The sequence below is a fragment of the Narcine bancroftii genome, chromosome 1 (genome assembly GCF_036971445.1).
Source record: "Narcine bancroftii isolate sNarBan1 chromosome 1, sNarBan1.hap1, whole genome shotgun sequence".
In the NCBI taxonomy this organism is placed as follows: domain Eukaryota; kingdom Metazoa; phylum Chordata; class Chondrichthyes; order Torpediniformes; family Narcinidae; genus Narcine; species Narcine bancroftii.
In genome coordinates this window covers 88071886-88083988 of record NC_091469.1, presented here as the reverse complement: position 1 = coordinate 88083988, position 12103 = coordinate 88071886, and the positions used below count along the sequence as shown (strand labels likewise).

Here is a 12103-nt window from a genome sequence, read left to right as displayed (position 1 = left end):
TGTTTCAAAATTTAACACTCAGCAGATTGAGGATGAACATTTGAATGAACATTGTTGGAATTCAAGTGAAAGGCCCTTGACCCTACATACCCTCTTCCGCCAACTATCCTGCGAAGTGACAGCAAAACTACCCAAATATCAGTGAGATGATTGGGGATATGCCTGTTCATGAGTTGATGAACCCATCCAAAAGATTAAGCAAGCACAAGTGAAGACTTCCAGCTGTGATCTATCAATGAACTTATCAAGTTAATTTCCAACCTGGGATACAGACAACTAAAAAGATAATCTACTTTTAATTGTCAGGCATTTAATGCATCATAAAAGTTACTGTTATGATCCTTTCAGACTGTGAGTTTTAGTTAAGTTCATTTATTGCCACATTATTCCTGAACAATGAGAAGGGCTTATTTTGCAAGTATAGATACAAAATTTGTTTCTACTCCAGAAAAAATGTTTTTCAGTGTTTGAGCAGCTTGTCATTGTGACATCAGTGATCACCATCAACCATGAAACTGACAGCAATGTCAGGATCCGTCGCGTCTTCAATAACATGGGAATGACAATGTTAGTGTCAACTATTCAGCCAGTGCCAGATTAACGTTGTAGCAAAAGTAGCATATGCTGCAGGCCCCACATTTTCAAGGGCCCCTGTGCCAAATGCTTGCTCTATTACTTCATGTACTATACTGCCTTCAACTTTTATAAATGACAACTTAAACATTTTCACTTTCCTCTTTCAGCAGTGGCTGAGATACCGCACTCCCATTAATTACTGCATTGATAACCCAATTCAAGGTGATAATTGGCTAAATGTACTAACCTTAAACTGTTTCATAGCCACTGCTCAAAGATGAAACTGAAAACAGAAATTCACCTTCGCTGAATTTGGTTTTTAACAATGAACTTAAGTGATTTTTTTTTCCATTCTGAAGTGTCTCCCTACCTTCCGTGAGTGGCCGTTCACAAACTTCACGAAAACTCCACATCACACCGCGAGTTTAGATAGCATACCTGAAATGCAGTATTTAAGAAGGCTAAACACCCTATTCATTATCAGCATTATATAATAGCTGTTTGGGTTGTGGGGAGAATTGGTGTGAAATATGAAAGCTTAAAGGGATGGTAGCGAAAATTATTATTTCCTTTCATCAAGGATGAATATATAGTGATCTGAGAAAGCTAACATCATTTTGTTAAGAAGAAGTTAGTCCATGTTTTGAAGAAGTAATAAATGTGGTTGTCAAGGTTGCGTGAGTAAAACTGTTATCAATGTTGACTCAATATAACAATCAGTTTAGACTGAAAGCGATCTATGAAAAAAAAAACTAGGGGTTGAAGAGGTAAGATGTTGGAACGAGGAGTCCCTTATTTCTGTTCTGATCTTTTTACACAGACTGCATTCTGGGAAATTGGGAATAATTTCCTGGAACACAGCAGCTGTGTAAAAAAAAAACATGCCTCAGGCCCTCAGTCAGCTGGATGGTTTAATTTATGTGTCAGGAGATCTGCATGCTGCAGATAGCAATGAGCAGTAGGGCCGGAGCTATTGGACGTCATTAAGCTTCTGGAAGTGCAAAATATAAAGCAAAAGAAGAAAAAGAAAGAGTTCAACTTCTGATATCAAAAACACGCAAGTTGATAGAACATTTTGATGTTCATGTTGATGGTGCAGCCTGCGCTAAATGCTTGATCTATTACTATAGTTTTGCACTTGCTAACTTGCTTTGTTACTATATGTACTATACTACCTTCAACTTTTATGAATGACTATGTGCTTAACTTATAACACTTTTCAATTTTTGAGCAACGGCTATGAGATATCAAATTCCCATTAATTACTGTGTTAATAACCCCGATTAAAGGTGACATTTGGCTAAAATTGCTAACCTTAAACATTAATACTATCAGTGTTATATGATGGCTGTTTGAGTTGTTGGGGGGGGGTTGGTGGGAAATAAGAAAGCTTAATGGGATGATAGCTAAAATTGTTATAACCTTTCATTAAGGATGTAATCACTGAATATATAGTAATCTGAGAAAACCAGCATCATTTTGTTAAGAATAAGTTAGTCAATTTTTTTGAAGAGGTAAGAAATGAGGTTGGCAAGGTTGGGTGAGTAAAAATATCAATGTTGACTCAAAATAAAAATCATTGCGATTCTACACAAATGAATACTTGCAAAACAAGTAGGAATTTAATTGGATGAGTTGTGTTCTAATAATCTCTCTCTCCTCTCACTTATTTCAAAGCAGCTAAAACTTATGCAGTCCTTTAAAGGAAAACAATTTATCTGCATGCTGCCTGATAATTTAAAGCACATGCGCATCCCCTCACTCCGCCATTCTGGAGAAAAAAACACAATAGCATGCGGCTTGTTACACTGCCGTGTGTAGAATAGACCATGGCAGACTTTCTCCGGGGTCGCCAGAAAGCCGGGTCCGGAGGACGTATGTCCTCAAGTCACTGACACCCATGTAAGTTTGTATCCATAAACTGAGCAAGGCTGCTGGCTGGATTCACCATGATTTATCACGTTGAGTTCATCACTGTCCTCTGAATTTAGCTTTCCCTGGGATTTGATGTCCAACTTGCCTCTTTTATTCTCTACAGATGTTTCAATATTTATGTATTAAAAAAAATTTAAGGCCCCATTATAACATAAGCAACAGGCCCCACACTTGCTTAATCTGGCCCTGAATTCAGGCCTTCCCACAAACCATTTGCTGCCTTTGCCCAATAGTAATAAGAAACATCAGCCAAATTCCTGTGAATTGTTTTCAGAGAAAAACACTGTACTTCATTGCTGGAGAAATTCAGCAGGTCAAATAGCAAAGATAAAGATACATAACCAACATTTTAGACCTGAGCCTTCATCAAGGTATCAGCAAGATGTAGGCAGGCTCTATATAATTTGCTCCTCTCCTTTCCGCCCACCATTTTATTTTTATTTTATTTATTCAAGCACCTGCCTACATTTTGCTCATAATTTGATGAAGGTCTCATGCCCAAAAAGTTGGTTATGTATTGTGATAGTACAGATTCTATCACCAATGTGTATATGTACAGATGGTAGTATAGGATGACTGTGATTGGCTGAGAGTGTAGCCACGCCTACTGGCAGGTCTTAAAGGATTGCTCCAACCCAGACCAGGTCATTCTGGACTGGTTTACTTACTTGTGATATGCTCCATTATTTTAGTTAATAAAAGCCTTGGTTTGGATCAACAAGCCTTTGGTTCTTTCGACGCGCATTACATGTATCTTTATCTTTGTTATATAAATATGCTGTTTGGCCTGCTGAGTTTCTCCAGTGTTTTTACTTCAACCATTCTTATGAGCCCAGAGGACCCCAAAACCCAGCAGCAATAGAAATTCACCAAGACAAATGGTTACTTAAACAAAAGATGTTTTAAATTAATTAACATGAAAGCAGGATCAAACTTTAACTTATTACTATGAACTAACCTAACCCCTAAGTGCACATGTATGTAATGTGTAAATAAGATTTTAAAAACTTTGATTCACAGTCCAATCTCACTTCTCACTCCTCCAAGTTCACTGGTGTCAGGCAATTCTTATACTGTGCACAGAATTTAATATTTGGTGCTTGAAAGGTAAATGGTTACTGCTCAGGAAGGTTCTTGTCGGTTTCCAGAGAGAGACTTGTTGCTTGTTGGACACCCACAACTGATCCGTTTTGATCAGTGTCTTGCTGAAGAAACTTGCCCCGTCAGGGTTTTCCAGATGATAACCTCTTTCTTTCAGGTCACCAAAGAGTTCCTCTTCTGTTTCCCTTATTTCAAGTGAAACATTATGCAGCCTGTCCTCTCCTCTTGTATGGACCACAAGGGCTTTGACCAGGTGGAACTAAGAACTCACAACCCATCTTCAAAATGGGGTTTTTCCTCAAGCTTGCCAGCTTGTCCTGTTCCAGACCCACCGCTGCTGAACTGTAGAACTGAATTCTCTCTCTCTCTGGGAAAAACCAGATGACCCTTTTAGAACAGCCAACTGCATTCAGACAGACTGCGGTTCCGGACTTATCTTCTGAGTTCATTCATCTGTTGCTTGCTAAAACAATTATCCGTTACTCCGCAGCATGTCCAATTAACACCTACTTGTGAAGTCCTTATAGGCATTCTTCAAAGTTTTTGCAAAGGCACTTGGATCCTGAACTGTCTTGAGCAGAGCTCTGGCATTTTAAATGAGATCTCTTTTGAAGTGTTTGTATGTGACCTACACTAAACACCTTCCACATTTTATCTCCTATAAAACATATCTATACACAATATAAAATATAACAATCCATCACACCATGGTATCTGCAGACTTCTTTTACTCCACTGTAATTCATTGCACATGTTGTTAGTGAGTTTTGAATGCCACACCGAACCATTAACTGCTTGGTACTACTTCAAGCCTGAAATTATATTGTACATTTGTGTGTAGTGTATTTTTATGCTCATTTTTTTATTAAAAAAAGAATTTAAAATAAAAAAGGCAAAATGTCATATTTGATCCTCCACCCGTCAGGTTTATAATTCTAGTTTTCTGTAAAATATTTAAAACTTTTATTAATCATTAAGTCTAGGATTGCTTCATACTGCTCGGCCAGCTCGATGTCACTAGTGATAGGATACCTGGGATCTGTTTCTAAAGAAGCCTCACATCAAGTGATGTTAGAAAAGATTAAGTCATAACATAGGTCTAAGTCAGAAAAGAACATAGAACAATACAGCACAGTACAGGCCCTGCAACCCTTGATGTTGTGCCGGCCCATATATCCCATCCTAAAAAAATACTAAACCCTTCCTACCCCATAACCCTCTATTTTTCTTTCATCCATGTGTCTGTCTAAGAATCTTTTAAATGCCCCCAGTGTTTCAGCCTCCACCATCATCCCTGGTAAGACATTCCAGGCACCCACAACTTACCCCTGATGCCTCCCCTAAACTGCCCTCCCTTAACTTTGAACATATATTCTCAGGTGTTTGGTGATCCTGCCCTGGGAAACATTAACTTCAAAATCCTGTCTTATTGATGGATATTGTCTGTGAACAGGAGTTATATTAAACAGCTTTCTTGTCTCAAAATATCTTTAAGAAAGATTGTGATCAAAACTGAAACACTTGGAATTGTCAGGGCATTGAGTGCAGTCCGTTTAATCATAACAATGTGCTTGGTATCTCCAATTTTTCTCTGTGCAAGGTGCTGACAAATTTATGTTTTATAGAGAAGCAAACTACAGTTACAACCCCTGGTATCTGTAATTCAAGCAGCCAGCAAAAAGAAAATAAGGAAAATAAATTAAAAAATAAAATTAATAAGAATAATACGTAAAATTGTTTAAAATCATAAAAGTAAATGTTCTCTGAAGTAATACATAAATCTTTGGTGAAAATGGGAGCTAATATTCACCCTGGAGAGGGCAGGGAGAGGTTGCGTTCCCAGCCCCATCCTGCTGGACAGGGAGAGGTCCCTGTCAAGGGGAGGGAAGTAATTTCAGTATACGTGTAATTTCACTGTAGGTTCTTCCCTCTCACCACTCACAGGCCAGCCGGCATGATTTAGGAATGCACATGCGTCACCCAGCACAGTTTAGTGCCCCACAATACCTTAATCCGGTGCTGAACAGGAGGTTCAACACCAGCCCTTAACCTTCCTCCCTCAGTGATCTTAACAGCCCTTTCATCTTCTCCAACCATGTCTATTGCATTTGGTGCTCTCAACATTGGTGAGGAAGTAAAACACAAAAGTCTACAGACACTGTGGTTGAAATCAAAACATAATGCTGGAGAAACTCAGCAGGTCAAACAGTATATAATGAAGATAAAGATACAAAACCAATGTTTCAGGCTAGACCCCTTCATCAGCTTATGACAAAATGTAAGCAGGTGCCCAAACAAAATGGTGGGGTTGGTGCAGGGGGAGGAGCACAATCCCACAGGCAGGAGGTAATAGGTGGATTACAGGAGAGCACCCCAGCAGCAAGCAGAGGGGGGGGGGTGCCTCTGTGAATGGAGGTGAGGGGGGGTGGAAAGCTGGAGGAAAGTCAGAGGGAATGGGGCATTAACATTGATTTCTCAAGTTTCTCCCCATTCTCCCTCATCCCTATCCCTGTCTTCATTCCTCCTGCTCTCCATTCAGAGTTGTGCCCTTTTATCCACCTCTTACCTCCTACCAGTGGGACTGTGCTTCTCCCCCTGCCACACCCTCCATCATTTTGTTCAGACACCTCCCTACAATTTGCTTATACCTTGATGAAGGGCTCAAGCCTGAAACCTTGGTTATGTATCTTTATCTTTGTTACACATATATAGTGTTTGGTTTGCTGCGTTTCCCCAGCTTTGTTTTTATGAGCTAGACTTAGTGCTTGGTGATCAGGCTTTATAATTTTGTGGACAGGGCTTAGTCTGTGATCTCATTACGTTCTGGCAAGTCATGGGCACAGAGACCTCACAGTGAGGGATCCTGTCTGGGGCACTCGTGACATGTAGTTGTCCCACTGCTCAGTGTAGGCAGCTTGAAGGAGCACTTCACAACTGTAATGTAAATGTCAAGAAATGGGGGAAATGAGAAACAAGAATACAGTGACAGGAATCTTGAGTGAACAAAGTGAAGCTGGAGGGACTCAGCAACATAACCTGCTAAGTGTGTTCATGCAAATAACAACATCATCCAGTCAAAATATAAATCATCTTGAAGAGCTCAGGGCCAAAACATTGGTAATATATCTTTTCCTCCTATGGATGCTGTGAGTGGCTGAGTTCCTCCAGCATTTACCGTGTTTTTTTTAATGTTAATTTTCAGGCTCTTCCAGGCATCCTGTTCACTGCTTGTTGGTCACTCAAAACAAGATTTCTTAGGAAAAACAGTGTTGCCATTGAGGGGCTGCAGTTGCGGCAAAGATTCACCATTTGACATATGAAGAAAGATGGGAAAGGCCAGGGTTATACCCACTGCAATCTTGGAAAATAAGAGGGGATCTCAGTGAGACTATGAAATTCTGACAGGACAGCCAGGTTAGGTTAAGTGTAGGAAAAATATTATTGTAATTGGAGAAGTCCAGAATATGGGGGACACAAACTAATGATAAGAATTAAGCCACACAGGACTGAGAGGTGAAACCTTTTTACTCAGATGGCTGCAAACTTGTGGAACTCCTGCACACAGAAAGAAACTGGGACCAGATTTTTGGATATATTCAAAACAAAGTTGGATGTGGCCCTTATGGCTAAAGGGACATGAAAAGAAACAGAAATTTGGACTGAAGTTGCATGATCAACAGTGATTGTATTGAATGGTAGAACAGGCTTGAAGGGCTGAAAGGTCTCCTATTTAACATAACAATTTACAGCACGGAAACAGGCCATTAGGCCCTTCTAGTCCGCACCGAACCAAACACCCCTCTCTAGTCCCACCTCCCTGCACAATGCCCATAACCCTCCATCTTCTTCTCATCCATATACCTGTCCAACCTTTTCTTAAATAATACAATTGACTCCGCCACCACTATTTCTCCCGGAAGCTCATTCCACACGTCTACCACTCTCTGAGTAAAGAAGTTCCCCCTCATGTTACCTCTAAACCTCTGCCCCTTAATTCTTAACTCATGTCCTCTTCCTTTAATCTTTCCTCCTCTTAACGGAAATAGTCTATCCACATCCACTCTGTCTATCCCTTTCATAATCTTAAATACTTCTATCAAATCCCCTCTCAACCTTCTACGCTCCAAAGAATAAAGACCTAATCTGTCCAATCTCTCCTATACTCTAGATGCTTAAACCCAGGTAACATTCTGGTAAACCTTCTCTGCACTCTCTCCACTCTGTTTATATCCTTCCTATAATTAGGCGACCAGAACTGCACACAGAACTCCAAATTAGGCCGCACCAACGTCTTATACAGTCTCAACATCACCTCCCAACTCCTATATTCCATGCAATGATTGATAAAGGCCAGCATACTAAAAGCCTTCTTCACCACCCTATTCACGTGAGTTTCTACCTTCAGGGAACAATGTACCGTTACTCCTAAATCTTTCTGCTCTTCTGTATTCATCAATGATCTCCCATTTACCACGTTTGTCCTGTTCTGATTCTTCTGACCAAAATGAAGCACCTCACACTTATCAGCATTAAATTCCATCTGCCATTTTTCAGCCCACTTTTCTAAGCAGCCCAAATCCCTCTGCAATCCTTGAAAATCTTCTTCATTATCCACTATTCCACCTATTTTAGTATCGTCTGCATATTTACTAATCCAATTTACCACCCCATCATCTAGATCATTAATGTATATAACGAACAACAATGGGCCCAATACAGATCCTTGAGGCACACCACTGGTCACCGGCCTCCAACCTGACAGACAATTATCCACTACCACTCTCTGGCCTCTCCCTTTCAGCCAATGTTCAATCCATTTGACTATCTCAAAATTTATACCTAAAGACTGCACCTTCTTAACTAACCTTCCATGTGGTACCTTATCGAAGGCCTTACTGAAGTCCATATAGACAACATCCACTGCGCTACCCTCATCCACATTCCTAGTCACCTCTTCAAAAAATTAAATCAGATTGGTCAAACATGACCTTCCTCCCACAAATCCATGTTGAGTGCTCCTGATCAGACCCTGTCTCTAAGAATTTTCTCCATTAATTTACCCACCACAGACGTCAAACTTACAGGCCGATAGTTGCCAGGCTTCCTCCTTGAACCCTTTTTAAGTAACGGAACCACATGTGCCATGCGCCAATCCTCCGGCACTAGCCCCATATCTAATGACATTTGGAAAATTACCGCCAGAGCCTCTGCTATTTCCTCCTTCACTTCTCTCAATGTCCTGGGGAAGATCCCGTCTGGTCCCAGAGACTTATCCACATTTATATTCTTCAAAAGCCCTTAAACTACATCTTTTGTAATCTCTATATTCCCCATATTTACCCAATTTGCTTTTTTAATCTCACATCTCCCAATATCCTTCTCCTTAGTGAATACCGAAGAAAAGAAACTGTTCAATATCTCCCCCATTTCTCTAGGCTCCACACACAGTTTTCCGCTCTGATTCTCTAAGGGACCAATTTTGTCTCTAGCTTTCCTTTTACCATTAACATATTTGTAGAACTCTTTTGGATTAGTTTTCACCCTGCTTGCCATAGTTTCCTCGTACCTTCTTTTAGCTTTCCTAAGTCCTCTCTTAAGATTCCCCTTACATTCAATGTATCTTTCAAACATCCCCTTAACTCCATGCTTCTTATATCTAATGTATGCCTCCCTTTTTCTTCGAACCAAGTTTCCAATATTCCTTGAAAACCAAGGCTCTCTCAAACCTTTTGCCCCTCCTTTTAACCTAACAGGAACATAAAGCTTTTGCACTCTCAAAATCTGATCTTTAAAAGACTTCCATCTCTCTACTACGTCCTGCCCATAAAACAAATTGTCCCAATCCACACCCTGCAAGTCCTTTTGCATCTCCTCAAATCTAGCTTTTCTCCAATCAAAAACCTCAACCCTTGGCCCTGACTTCTCTCTTTCCATAATGACATTGAAGCTGATGGCATTATGATCACTGGACCCGAAGTGCTCGCCAACACTAACCTCCGTCACTTGACCCATCCCATTTGCCAACAGTAGATCTAACACTGCTCCTTCTCTGGTTGGCACCTCTACATATTGTTGTAAAAAACTATCTTGCACACATTTCACAAACTCTAACCCATCTAGTCCTTTCACAGAATGTGTTTCCCAATCTATATGTGGAAAATTAAAATCTCCCATAATTACAACCCTGTGCTTATCACAAATATCTACTATCTCCCTACAGATTTGCTCCTCTAGGTTTCGGTCCCCTCCGGGTGGTCTATAATACACCCCTACAAGTGTAACCTCTCCTTTCCTACTCCTCAGTTCCACCCAAATAGCCTCCATGGATGTGCCCTCTAATCTATCCTTCCTAGGCACCGCTGTAATATTTTCCCTGACAAGCAATGCAACCCCACCTCCTCTTGCCCCTCCGACTCTATCACGCCTAAAACAACGAAACCCAGGGATATTCAGCTGCCAATCACATCCCTCCTGCAACCATGTCTCACTAATTGCTACCACATCATACTTCCAAGTATCAATCCACACCTTCAACTCATCCACATTTTTTACAATACTCCTGGCATTAAAATATATGAATTTCAGAGATTTCCCAATTTTTAATCCCTGTTTTCCCTCATCTTTAATAACAACATTATTTACTTTTCCTGCCAATTGCCCTTCATCTTCTTCCAGAGCATTTCCCTTCTCTATCACCTGCCCATCCATATTCAAATACTTATTACAAAATTTCTTTGTTTGCATTCTAACCTTCTCCTTACTGCTCTGTACTATTTTGTTCCCTCCCCCATTCTAGTTTAAAGGATCCTGAGTAGCCCTAGCAAATACCTCTGCCAGGATTCTGGTCCCCCTGGGATTTAAGTGTAACCCGTCCTTACTGTACAGGTCACATCTCCCCCAAAAAAGGTCCCAGTTATTCAGAAACTTAAAACCCTGCCCCTTACTCTACCCCTTCAGCCACGTGTTAATCCTCCACCTCATTCTATTTCTATTCACACTATCACATGGCACAGGGAGTAATCCAGAGATTACCCCCTTTGCGGCCCTTCTTTTTAACTCCCTACCTAACTGCCTGTACTCACTTTTTAGAAACTCCTCTCTATTTCTCCCTATGTCATTGGTACCTACATGTACCACGACCTCTGGCTCCTGTCCCTCCCACTTTAGGATATCCGGGACACGAGCAGCAACATCCCGGACCCTAGCACCAAGGAGGCAAACCACCATCCGGTTCTCCTTGCTGCGTCCGCAGAATCCCCTATCCGTCCTCTTAACTATGGAGTCTCCTACCACAATTGCCCTCCTCTTCCTTTCCCTCCCTTTCTGAGCTACAGGGGCCGACCTCGTGCCAGAGGCACAGCCACTGTCGCTCCCCCCAACCTTGATGTCCCCCTCAACAGTGCTCAAAGAGGCGTACTTATTGCTGAGCGTTACATTCACAGGGCTCATCTCTGGCACCTTACGTTTTTTAGTCCCTCTCCTAGCAGTTACCCACCTTTCATCCTCCCGTGGCCCTGGCGTGACCACCTGGCTGTAACTCCTGTCTATGACTTCCTCTGTTTCCCTAACCAGCCTGAGGTCATGGAGCTGCAGCTCTAGTTCCCTAACACGGTCCCTGAGAATCTGCAGCTCGACACACCTAGTGCAGATATGGACATCCGGGAGTCTGGAAGACTCCAGGACCTCCCACATCTGGCACTCCCGACAACACACAGCCTTAACACTCATCCCTTACCCCAATGAAGTAGTAATAAAGACTATCTTAGCTTTCTCTCCGCCTGCTTTCGCCGAAGCCTGATGAGCCAAAGCCTGGAAGTCCCACTCCTTCACTGGGCCACTCACTCGCTGGCCGCTCGCTGTCCCTCTTATTTATTGGCCTTTTACCAATTAACCCCTACACACTCTCCTGCACGCTCGCTCGACCAATGGCCGCCTCCAACGCCGACTCCTCCCCGCAGACCCTGGTAAGAGACTTTTTAAAGTTTTCTTACCTGCCCCGGACTCTTTTCTTTTCTGTCCTTCTCCTCTCTCCTTTTCTCTCCTCTCCTCTCCTCTCCCTACTGCTAGGCTCTGTCCCCAGTAAGAGTCTTTAAAAAGACCTTACCTTCCCGTCACACTCTCCTGTACGCTCGCTCGACCAATGGCCACCTCCGACGCCGACTCCTCCCCGCAGACCCTGGTAAGAGACTTTTAAAAAAGTTTTCTTACCTGCCCCGGACTCTTCTTTTCTGTCCTCCTCCTCTCTCCTTTTCTCTCCTCTCCTCTCCATGTTTCAACATCTGAATTAAACTCTCAACAGCCAAACATGCTTGCAATCTTCCGCTGATGTCCCTGGCTTATATTTGTTAAATTGTCTATGTGAAATCATTACTGGTAACTTTAAACTCAAAAACTCCTATTCATTGGGCCCCTTAAATACTGACAAGATGATCTATGTGCAGAACCACATGTGATCAGTAAATGAACCATGAAAACCTGGAGGACCTCAGCA

The 12103-nt window shown here is 41.8% G+C and overlaps 1 protein-coding gene across 19 annotated transcripts in view; it reads left to right on the top strand.

The window, feature by feature from the left end:
* LOC138760976 (astrotactin-2-like) overlaps positions 1-12103 on the top strand; it is a 1981947-nt gene that overhangs the window by 1250902 nt on the left and 718942 nt on the right. The window lies entirely within an intron of this gene.